This window comes from Rutidosis leptorrhynchoides, chromosome 1 (genome assembly GCF_046630445.1).
Source record: "Rutidosis leptorrhynchoides isolate AG116_Rl617_1_P2 chromosome 1, CSIRO_AGI_Rlap_v1, whole genome shotgun sequence".
NCBI lineage: Eukaryota > Viridiplantae > Streptophyta > Magnoliopsida > Asterales > Asteraceae > Rutidosis > Rutidosis leptorrhynchoides.
Window position 1 is genome coordinate 593,138,262 of NC_092333.1, and position 13,025 is coordinate 593,151,286.

A 13,025-nucleotide genomic window follows, 5' to 3' on the forward strand; every position below is an offset into this window, starting at 1 on the left:
TAAGTCCAGTGCCCAAGAGTACCTGTTATATTAAAAGTTGAAATTAGATTACCTGCTATATTACAATGATAGAATATTGCAATAGAGTTGGTGTTTGTCTAGCTTGTACAGTCCTCTGATGAGGCTTAAAGGTCCCAATAAATACATATATATTTTAACTTTTTATGTAAATGTGAGTTAGTCAATGACTCTCAATCTGTTAAAATGCAGGAAGACACCAAGTTAGGATTCGAAATAAAAAAAAAAATAACATGTTACTTATTGATGCAAACTAAGAGCATACTTGTCCCCATTTAAAAAGGCGCAATTGTTGATTCATTTACAGTAGCATGTACAACTTCAGCACATTTATTGACTGCATAAACTCTACTAACGAAGCTAATTCGGTTTCTATAATATGCATTTTTTGTTTCAACCATATATATTGGCATTATGTATCATCCTGAATGACCCACCCATTTTATCACTCCCATCTTTGTTATTAGTACTGATGCACACATAAATTCTGTCGAAGCATTACAGCATTGTAATTCTAATACTATATGCTTTTTAACTACCTATTTTGTCAATACATGCATAATACAAAAATGGACAGATAGAATAACTAATCAACAACTACAAAATTAAAATGCACATAGCATATATTGTTAAAAGTTATACTTGATAAACAATAATATAACTACCTGATATACAATCAAACTAATCAAGCCAGCAACATAACATTAAGGCACATATACTTACTTCACTAACGCGACCTATTGCAGTTACAATTCATTTATTCTGAATCAGAACTACCAATTCAGGTTGACCCAAAAATTCATAACAGATTTGAGTACGTCCAACACCTAGAAAGAACTTGTGATGAAAATACAAAATCATATATCATAAATCAAATAATTTAATATTAGCAAGAATGAAAATCAATACCCAATCTCTTTGTCAGTAGTTTGGTGTAGCGTAAAAACAACATACATCCTTCTTCAAATACACAGTCTGTTAACCTAAATGACTTTGCAGTTGTGTCAACACATAGAATCCACATGTTTATCCTCCAAAAGATACCCTAATATGATAGAATATAATCATGCAAAAGTGTAAATGTTAGTATAAGCCCAATGAGAAAAAAATGTAAATATTGATGCTGTAACTTGAGATTAACTTCTTGTCTTTTTTGATTTGGCACGATTTGTAAATTGGTATTGCAAAGGCAGTACCTATTACTCTATTAGGTTCAAGAAGCCATAAAGTATTACTAATGTGAAAGACACACATACCTTCATCTTTGATTGCAACTTTTTAAGATCAAATTGGTCTCTTTCTGCAAATATATCAAAAGAACCCATCTATGAAAAAGAAATTAAAAACGATAACTTACAAATATATACAGATATATATGATTATATACACACATATTCAAATTTATATGTATATAACGAAATCAATAACTTTTAATAATATGTTGTAATGTTGTAAAAACCTTAATTTTGTAAAATGAATATGATAACCTGTTTCATATTGCAATTTCTTCTATAACGCGGTTAAGATATTCGTTGATTTCACTTTGATTTGAAAAACCCTATTGCATATAGATGAAGGCTTCGACTGCCTTTTATAACCCTAATTTTTGTTGATCGATCGATGTTGAACCATGTGCAGACCCTAATTCTCGTTTCCTTGAATTCATCGATTGTTTCTTGATGTTTTCAATGAACTAATTGTCGACTGTTGTTGGAATTTTGCTTTGTAGATTTCATACGTATGAGGTAGTTGTTTTGTTGTATGTGAATGTGAATAATGGAATGTGGAGTTACGATCCCCAATTTTTTTGAATGTAGAGTAGATTAATAAAAGAACAAGTTGAAAGTTAGAGAGAGACAATGATCAACAGAATCAATGATTGTTATTAAAAGTTGAGATTGAATCTAATGGTTCTTATTTTACCATGTAAGCTTATGGAAAGAATGATTAACTAAAAAGGACTTTGTTATTATATATAATAGATATAGATATAAATGGATCATTGATTCAGGAGCAACCAGACATGAGACATATGATTGGTTCTTGTGAAGGTTTAGTCAATGATTTTTAATGTGTCAAAATTAAACATGACTGTAGGTCATCCAAATGGTACACTTGCAAAAATTACAAAAATTGGAAATCTTCATTTGTCTAAGAATTGTGTATTAAAAAATGTTATTGTTATTCCTAGAGAGTTGTAATCCTTTGCATCTATTAATTTGCTTGAAATCCAAGGGACCAATGAGAGCGTGACATGTGGCACGAAAATCACATGTGATTGGGAAAAAAATTCGAAAAGAAAAAAGTTTCAAAATTTTTATTTTTAAATATATTTTTTCAAAATTTTTTTTACAATCACATATGATTCTGCATGTCAATCACATATGATTCTAAACTCAATCACATATGATTATGCATGTCAAATCCAATCATATGTAATTGTACAATTTAATCACATGTGATTGTGCAGGTAAATCACAGGTGATTATAAAAAAAAACTTGAAAAAAAAATTTTCGAAAAAAATTCGGAAAATTTTTTTCGTAAAAAAAATATTGAATTTTTTTTCCAATCACATGTGATTTTCATTCCACATGTCGTGCTCTCATTGGTCCCTTGAATCTCAACTTAATTTATGGATTCAAATGAATATTTCTCTATTTCTAAATATTCTGTTAATTTACTGTCTGTTAAAAAACTTTCAAAAGATTATCCCATGTTCATTGGTATTACTAGTAGTAACTGCTTTATTCAGGATTTGGATCTAAGGAAGGTTGTAGGGATTGGTAATGATGTAGGAGGCTTGTATGTGTTTGATTGTAATAAAGGTATTGTTTCTAATAAAAGGTGATATGTGTTATGCTTCTAATTCTCTTTGGCACTGTAGATTAGGACATCTTGTTATTCAAGTTCTTAAGCTTCTTAAGGATAGAATTGGGATCAATCCTAATTCTGAAAGTGATGTTTGTGATGTGTGTCTGAAACGACCCCAACCCGTTATTAAAACGATACACCAAATATCATACTTTTTTTTACAGGAAAGGCTCGCGGCGCGAGGCCCCTCTATCGCGACACAAGCGCAAGCGAAATTCTTATGCCGAGATGGTAAGCACAAATGGCCATCTGATTCAGCATTCGGTTGCGACACGACATTACAAGTCGCGACACGACTTCACCCTGAGTCAGAGTTCAAAATCAACAAAATACATTCGACATTCAAAATACACAGAGGGTCGTGACGCGGCAGTCGTGGGTCGCGACGCGACTATAGGCAAAAACAGAGACTGATGTGCAGTAACAATTTTGACACCTCAAACTCAATGTCGATTGCACCGTTAACAACTAAACCCAAAGCTAGCATTTTCCAAACATTAAATAAATGGGAATTAGGTAACAAAATGATAATTTCAACCCCGGGGACTCTAACGACCCATTAGTACAATAATGTGACAATTTTCGACCCATTGTAATTTAATTACAACAAAAGATCGAGCATGGTGATCGGGATTAAACTACCCAATCCTAAGTCGAATTCCAAAAGAAATATATTCTTGGCATTATGCGGTAGTCCTCTATTCCCCATACTTACCCTTTCCACCTCCACTTCATGAATCTATAAAAATGAAACAACGAGAGGGTAAGCAAAGCTTAGTGAATGTAAACATACTACATACATACATATGCATTGAATGACTACGCCTCAACAACTGATGGAAAATCATGTTTATTTTTAAATTTTATAAACGCGGCGTAACATAAAAATAAGCATCTTTTATTTTATTAAAACTTACAATTAAACATTTACACGATTAATGGTTCCTAATAAGATCCAATTACGACACTAATAATTGTCAAATAATAAATTACAAAGTAAATTTTAGATATACCTTTAGCGAGCGATGCAAGAACGGTAGAAACAACTGTCAACGTCTAGGATGAAACATATATTCCAAGTGTATGAATATCTTTATGGTTAATCCACACAACACCTTTTGTACACTGTTTGCAAAATGTCGGTTGTAAAATCAAAACCACAAAAGTCTTTATATTTGTGTTTTTCATATCCTAACAAAGAACTAGGCCCTTTTGTTTTATTTTATATACTAGAATAATCCAATTCAAAATTTAGTTGTCCAACGGCCCGACAAATCTTTTTATTTAATTAAATCGAATTTAATTAAAATATGTTTCTCGAATAAGTTATATATATATCAACAATATATAATAATTGGTGTCTAAGTGCTAAAGTGTGTGACCTCATAGGCATGTACATAATTGCTAGTATAGTTGTGTGTTATGATGTGCACACTAAATCAACAAACTCCCACTTGTGCATGACAAAACATCTAGAAAACTATACAGACATATATTGATGTCTAGCAACACATCAATGCCCCCGAAAATATACAAGTGTTTGTTTCAGCTAAACGAACTATCATTATTATTAAAAATAATTTAATGATTGAGTGTCTATTGTCCCTTTATTGCCGATACCATGTTGACATGAGACATGGATCTAGTCATTCTCATTTATCAACAAATTCTGTTTCTCGATCTAGAAAGATTGAATACGATCACCAAGTTAAACTTGATCAGCAATCATAATAGCTTGGACACGGCCGTGTAAATATCCATTCACTTTCACCGAGGGGCCCAGTGGTATCATACTCTCACATAACGGAATATATCACATTTTGATTATATGCGTTCATCATGTACTTCACATCATACCCGATGATGGCCTTTATAACTACCTTATTCAGGACAGCGTTTAACCATATCAAAGTATAATATGTCATACAATCAAAAACCAACATATACATCTCATGTCTAAGGACACAAAGACATAAGCATTATGAGATTCACTATTGACGATGATCCATGTAATGATATCTCATGATTGGGTCATTCCAATATTCATCAGCAATGAATACATATAAATTTTGGCCTCAACAAGTAACATATTCATCATCAATGAATAAAATCAAACATTCATAATAATCTTAATTCATGTTATTCACATAACCTGAACGATTATGGAGATTTAAAATAATCAACAATTATTCATGGATTAAACATGCTAATATAGAACAAGGTAATATTGTAACATCCCGTTTTTCCCATACATATTTTAAGGTACAAACTAAATTATTAGCACGATTATACATGTTCGTTTATGTGATTAAATGAGCCAAAGTGTTAGTTTTTGAGTAAATGTATAATTATATTTATATACGTGAATGCGTGCGTATGAGTATTTATAATGTGTCGAGATGGAGTTGAGTCGTGTGAGACTTAAGGTTGAAGCTAGGCATGCATAGGAAGTGTGAATGAGGTGTGCTAGTTGTTTGAACCATCGTTTTGTGTTAAATGGTTGAAGTGACCAGGCTCAGGCAAATGCCGCGCCGCGGAAAATTGGTCCGCGCCGCGGCATATAAAGCAAACCTGGATCAGGGAATGGATTAAGAAGGGTCTATTTTCCCTTTATGTGTCGCGCCGCGATGATTGAGTCCGCGCCGCGACAGTTCTGCTGGACTGGTGTCGGACTTAGCTCATTTTAAGGGGTTTTAAGGGGCAAAATGGTAAATTGACATGTGATTCTGATGGGAGCATTAACTCTCCACCACATATTCATTTATTTCATTTCCTTTTCCATTTTCTTTCCAATTTCTCTCCCAAAACACAAAACCCACTTAGTTTAATCTTGAGATTTGGAGTTGGAGATTTGTGAATCAAACCTAGGAGCGAGATTTAAAGTTGTTCTCCTTGTTACTAGCTACGAGAAGATAGTCTTGGTAAGTTCTAACTTTATGTTTTAAGTTTTAATTCGTGCGAGGTATTTGGTATTTGTGATCGCAAATAGATGGGTTATATATATGTATGTATAACTATTGCATTCACTAAGCATTGCTTACCCTCTCGTTGTTTACCATTTTTATAGGTTCCGGCTTGGACAAGGGTAAGGGCATACGATTGGATTAGTTGTCTCCCGTTTGTGTTGACAGGGGGTGCTTTTGGGATAGCTTTTGAAGTGGCCTAACGTTTTGGGTAGTTTAGCCCCAAACTATGCTCGAGTGTCGTTTGGATTGTAAACTATCATTGTAGTGGGTCAAACTTATATTAAACTTAATTAATGGCCTTCGAGCCTTTTGTAAACATTTAAATGGTTGTACGTTTAAATGGAACTTGTGGAATGGTTTACATATTTAATTGGCGCGTAAATGTGTATTTTTTTTAAAAAAAATTATCGTATGGAATACGGGTTGGGTTGTTTCAAGTGGTATCAGAGCATGGTCTAAGGAATTTAGGCGACTTGAGATAGGTGCCTAGATTTGGACTTTATTGTGTGAGCGCTTTATGCGGGACTTGTAGGACTTTGGGTCTAATCGAGAATTGTTAGTGCTTTGGTTTATGTGAACTAACTTTGTGCTAATTGATTTGTGTTGTGTTTAGCAAGCATCGAGCGAGATGGACGTTGTACTAGCAAGTTAATGCGACGTGCTCGCGTAACAATGATTAGCTACCATTGTTACGGGTGCAAATCGTGTCAAACAAGTAATGTACGACGATTGTCGAGCAAGATGGAGTAGTGTGGTGTACATGTATATACTTACATGTTATGTCTTTTCGTTCTTTGTTTAATCTTTTCCGTTTTATAGAATGAAGATGAGAAACGAACACGATAATGATAACGGTGGTACGAGTGAGGATGTTGAACTCACGGCCAAGGTTGAGGCCATCTTTAAAAAGTTAAAGAAGGATTTTCTTGACGATGTCCGAAAGGTCTTCCAAGAGTCGGTCGATGGACAAGTGACCGAAATGATAAATGAATGAATAAAAGCCGCAATAGAGGAGGCTTTAGAGTCTAGAAACATTTATCCTCGAGGCGAAGGGAGTGAAGGTAATGGTGGGGGTGGAAGGCGGGACTTCCACTACAAAAATTTCAAGGATACTCAACCTCCGATGTTTAATGGGGTGAGGGATCCATTGAAAAGCACTTGTTGGATTTCTGATATCGAGGGAGCTTTTCGTACCGCGGAATGTCCTCCCGAGAAGAAGACGAGATATGGGTCTAGCATGCTACGTGAAGAAGGCAAGTTGTGGTGGGACGATAAAATCAATTTATATGGCGAAGAGCAATGCATGAGCTTGACATGGGAGGAGTTTAAGAAGGAATTCTTCCAAGAATACCGAACTTCTTCCGACCTTGATAGAATCCGGGACGAATTGCATCATTTGCAACAAGGTTCAATGGACTTGGTTACTCTCAAGTCTACCTTTTTGGCAAAGACTCGTTTTTGCCCGGAATATGTTGGTGACGATCACAAGCTAATGAAAGATTTCTACCGTACCTTGAACGATGAGTTAAAGGGTAAGATTAGTCGGGGAATGGCTAAGACTTTTGAAGAGCTATTCGAGTTGGCTCGGGGTTTTGAACCGGAGGTTCCGAGGAAGAGTGATTTCACTTTTTCAAAGAGAAAGTTTGAAGGTTCGAGCCATTCGAACTTTTCAAATAAAAAGAACAAGAAAGGCTCCGAAAGCTTAAATAATGTGAAGAAGGGTGCTTCCGGGGGTTTCGGGCCCACGTGTTTTAATTGTAAACAAAGGGGACACATGGCCAGTGATTGTACCAATGGCCCGAACAAATTTACTTGCTATAATTGTGGTAAAGAAGGACACCGAAAGTCAGAGTGTCCCGATTTGAACAACGATAATGTTAAAAGGCTGGAGAAGGCGGCGGGTACGGCTCGAGGTCGAAACTATTTGATGACTAACGACGAAGCCAAGCAATCCAACGAAGTTGTCTCAGGTACCTTCTTGGTTAATTCTAATCCGGCAAGGATTCTTTTTGATAGCGGTGCAAATTTGTCGTTTGTGTCTCCAAAATTTGTGCCTAAACTTGATAGACCGTTAGCTATGTTAAGTCGTCTGGTAGAAGTCGAAATAGCGGATGGCAAGACGGTGCTAGTGGTTGATGTGTGTAAGAATTGTGATGTCGTTTTTGGTGTCAAAAACTTTAAAATTGATCTCATCCCTATGACTTTGGGCGATTTTGATATCGTTGTTGGTATGGATTGGCTCGATCGAAATAGAGCCGATATTGCGTGCCATGAAAAGTTTATTCGTGTGAAGATCCCAAGTGGGGGAGAGTTGATTATTCATGGCGATAGACGAAGAAGACTTGTGCCGATATGTTCTTTTGAACGGGCACGTCGTTTTCTTGTTAGTGGTGGCTTGGCTTTTCTTGCCCATGTTGTTGATACTCGTGATGAGCCGCCACCTATTCGTGAAATTCCGGTGGCTTCAAGGCCTCTCAATAAATCAATAACCGACATGGCTTAAAATTGCCATGACCAACAATCACACAAAACCAAACACATAGGTCGGGGCATTATGGGCTATGTATGCAATCACAATTTTAACAACTACAGTATTAAAACTTATATATGGCTTGTCCATGGGTACAATGCATGTGTATAACCATGGAATAAAACAATCAACAATTATAACAATTATTCAAGCTATAACAATTAATTCTACAATTTAAAATAGTGATATTCTTTCAATCATATTTGTGCGTCATGAGGTTAAGTCTAAATCAACCGAGTTGACTTTAAAAACCAAAAAGGTTTTGACTTTCACTAATACACCACAAAGCTAAATCTAAAGAATAATCACACGACAATATAAACGGTGTAAAACCTGGCTCTCATACCACTGATGGAAAATCATGTGTACTTTTAAATTTTATAAACGCAACGGAACATATAAATAAACGTCTTTTATTTTATTAAAACTCACAATTAAACATTTACACGATTAATGATTCCCAATAAGATCCAATTACGTCAAAAATAATTGTCAAATAATAAATTCACAAAGTAAAGTTTAGATATATCTTTAGCGAGCGATGCAAGAACGGTAGAAACAACTGTCCACGTCTAGGATGAAACATATATTCAAAGTGTATGAATATCTCTATGGTTGATCCACACAACACCTTTTGTTCATTGTTTGCAAAATGTCGGCTGCAAACTCAAAACCACAAAAGTCTTTATATTTGTGTGTTTCGTATCCTAACAAACAACAAGGCCCTTTTGTTTTATTTTATATACTAGAATAATCTCATTCAAAATTTAGTTGTCCAATGACCCGATGAATCTTTTTATTTAATTAAATCGAATTTAATTAAAATATGTTTCTCGAATAAGTTATAAATAGATATCAACAATATATAATAATTGGGGTCTAAGTGCTAAAGTGTGTGACCCCATAGGCCTGTACATAATCGCTAGTATAGTTGTGTGTTATGACGTGCACACTAAATCAATAACAACAACATATGATAAACACATACCATAACCATTCATAATAAAGCAAGCTATAAGCAAATACCTCCATGAAAAGTCCACAAGATTAACTACAAACACATCAATATATATATATATATATATATATATATATATATATATATATATATATATATATATATATATATATATACACACACACACACACACATAAACACCAAGGTTAACCCTTAACCTTAAACTCATGAGGGATGGCCGAAAACTCACACGAGTCACTACCTCCATCGTAACGTCAACGGGGATGGCTGAACACTCACGCGCCATAGTGAATCCGAATACTCACGCTATTCACTTCCCCAATCCAAGACAACCTATGGAATGACCGAAAACTGTCATTGTGAATCCGAAAACTCACGCGATTCACTCCCCCAAACCATCACAACAACGGGGTCGGCTGAACTCTCACGTGTCATGGTGAATCCGAACACTCATTCAATTCACTACCCCAAGAGTGGTCACTGAAATGCACACACATGCAAAGTGTACCCGAAACACACGAGGTTCACTCTACCACACCCGCACCCACCCGACGAATACATATGCATATAATATATTTACACTCACCTTAGCGCCTTTATGAATGCAATTGACCAATTCTGCAACTCGTCAATGGAATGTACCTATTTCATTTATCACATAATCAATAACACAATTTAGGTAGATTACCACCAACCCAAATCGACACTTGTGGCAATCATGACTCAATTGCACTTCCGAGCACAATCCATGCCCAAACTCACAAATAATCACCAACAACTTGTGATTATGGTTCTAAAACACCCTTTAGGCTAAAATCCAAGAACCAAGTATTTGTCTTCCCTAAGACAACTTACAAACCCTAATTTTGACCCATTTCAAAATTAAGCTTCCAATCAGCCACACAAGTTCAAAACACCAACATAATCACTAATACTCCCACATCTTAGTGATTATGCCCAACTTTAAAAAGCCCTAACATGACCAAAATGTTATCCAACCCAAAAGCCACCAACAATGAGTTAGCAACTTAAATAACTAGCTTCAATCACTCAATTGTGAGCTAGATGGGTTTTCTCTAGAACACGCAAGCTCAAACATAACCTCAAACGAAAATGAAATTCGGAGTTAGGACATACCACCACTACCAATCGTAGCTAAGAGCAAGGTAAACAACTTTAATACTTGTACTTTGTTGAGAATTAAGCTCCCTCTTCAAGATTCCAAGCTCTCTCTCTAAGACTCTTCTCCTATCTCTCTAAGTGGAAGTGTTTGAGAATGGAGAAAATAAGGATAAGGATGAGGTTGAAGCAGATTTGAGGACTAGAACCCGACACCCAAGTAAAAAGACTAAACTGCCCTCAATATTTAACAAGATTTGCAAACAGCTCCTGCCCACCACAAGTCGCATCGCGACACACCCTGGTCGCGCCGCGACCCTTCGGGGTTTCAAAATTCGAGATGTTACAGTGTCATAAGGCTAAACAATCAAGGGATCCTTTTCCCTTGAATGATCATACATCATCTAAAATATGTGAATTAGTTCATCTAGATGTATGAGGGCCTTACAGAGTATATAGTTACTCTGGTTTTAAGTTTTTTTTTACTATTTGTTGTGATTTCTCTAGAGTTATTTGGGTGTATTTGTTAAAAACTAAAAGTGATGTTTTTGATAATCTTCTGTATTTTGTTAAACTTATAAAGACTCAATTTAATGTGAAAATAAAAATGTTTAGGAGTGATAATGGAACATAATTTGTTAACAAAAAAATGGAAGATTTTGGTGTTGAAAATGGTATTGTTCATCAGACTAGTAGTGCTTATACTCCTCAACAAAATGGTATTGTTGAGAGAAAGAATAGACACTTACTAAATGTGGCTAGGTCTTTGTTGTTTCAAAGTAATTTACCTTTGTGTTATTGGTCTGATTGTGTGCTAACTGCTAATTACATTATTAACATGCTGCCCTCATCTGTGTTACTTGGAAGATCTCCTTTAGAAATGATTTATGGGTTTAAACCCAGTCTCTCTCATATGAGAGTGTTTGGATGTAAGTGTCTTGCTAGTATACTCAATAATAATGATAAATTTAGTAGTAAGTATGAAAAATGTGTTTTATTAGGTTCTTCAAATGTTAAAAAATGTTATAAGTGAAAGGACCCGTTCATATACATTATAAATGATTCACAATAGTTGATTACATCGCGAGGCATTTGACCTCTAAATGATACATTTTACAAACATTGCATTCGTTTTTAAAAGACAAACTTTCATCACATCGAAAGTTGACGGCATGCATACCATTTCATAACATATCCCACTATAAACGACTTAATAATATTCTTGATGAACTCAACGACTCGAATGCAACGTCTTTTGAAATATGCCATGAATGACTCCAAGTAATATCTCTAAAATGAGAAAATGCACAGCGGAAGATTTCTTTCATACCTGAGAATAAACATGCGTTCGAGTGTCAACCAAAGGTTGGTGAATTCATAGGTTTATCGTAAACAATAAAATTCATCATTTTAATAGACCACAAGATTTAAATACAGTACACCTATCTCGTGTATGAAACCATATTTCATAATGCTTAGCAGAGTAAGTTCGTATCCTTTTCTCCCCCGTAGGTTGCCTCGTGAATTTTAATAATCATACACATATCTCGTGCACAAAAACTAATACACATAACCTGTGTATAAAAGTCATTCATACGAACTACAAACACCTGGTAATCGACCTTAACAAAATGCATCTAGAATATCCCCCGCATACCGGCATTCCACACGGTCATGCAAAAAGCATACAATCAGGCCACTCTTTTAAATATGATGGTTGTGTACACCTCACAAACAGATCATATCTTTTAAAGATGGCAGTTGTATACCTATTTAGAAGTACTAAAGCAATTCAAATTCTCTGAGTGGGACTTATTAGTGCCCATAGATCTATCTTTAGGATTCACGTCAATTTGGGGCTCGGTTCCCAAATTCTCAGATTACCAGACTAAAAGGGGTGATATCCGGTGTACTCATAACTCATTCGTATAATGTTTTTAAGTGCTTGTGTCTATTTCGTCAAACATTTATAAAAGCATTTCATGTATTCGCAGTTCAAAAATATATTTCAAAAGCATTTAATAAAGTAGTTGTAAAAACAGCGCATGTATTCTCAGTCCCAAAAATTTAAAGAGTAAAAGGGAATCAAATGAACTCACAATACGATATTTTGTAGTAAAAATATGCATACGACGGAACTGAACAATACAGGGTTGGCCTCAGATTCACGAACCTATATCATTTATATATATTAACACATATAATTGAAATCGAACGATTTTATATCTAATTAGTGATATAATTATTATCTTAATAAGTTATGTATATCATTAATAACTTAGTATTTATTTTATATTCTTTATATAAAGAAAATTTTTAATATAGTTTTATTAAGTATATTTTTATATGATTATCTCTTATTGTAATTATTTTAATAATATTAATAGTAATATTGATAGTAATAATAATATAGTTGTAATAATAATGATACTAGTAGTATTGTTAGTAAAGAAAATGTTAATATTGTATAAAAATATTGATAATAATAATAATACCTAATGCTAATAATGACTAATAATAATACTAATTATGATAATAATA

The 13,025-nt window shown here is 34.6% G+C and overlaps 1 long non-coding RNA gene across 2 annotated transcripts; it reads right to left on the minus strand.

The window, feature by feature from the left end:
* Positions 1 to 781: 781 nt before the first annotated feature.
* LOC139883574 (uncharacterized) lies at positions 782 to 1,862 on the minus strand. Of its 2 annotated transcripts, none has more exons than XR_011771850.1 (4): positions 1,506 to 1,862; positions 1,275 to 1,318; positions 928 to 1,063; positions 782 to 845 (listed from the first exon to the last, which is right to left on the minus strand). It is a non-coding gene; the product is annotated as an uncharacterized lncRNA (long non-coding RNA). The 2 variants fall into 2 exon arrangements; XR_011771851.1 differs by having other exon boundaries at positions 782 to 855.
* Between the last annotated feature and the right edge of the window lie 11,163 nt (positions 1,863 to 13,025).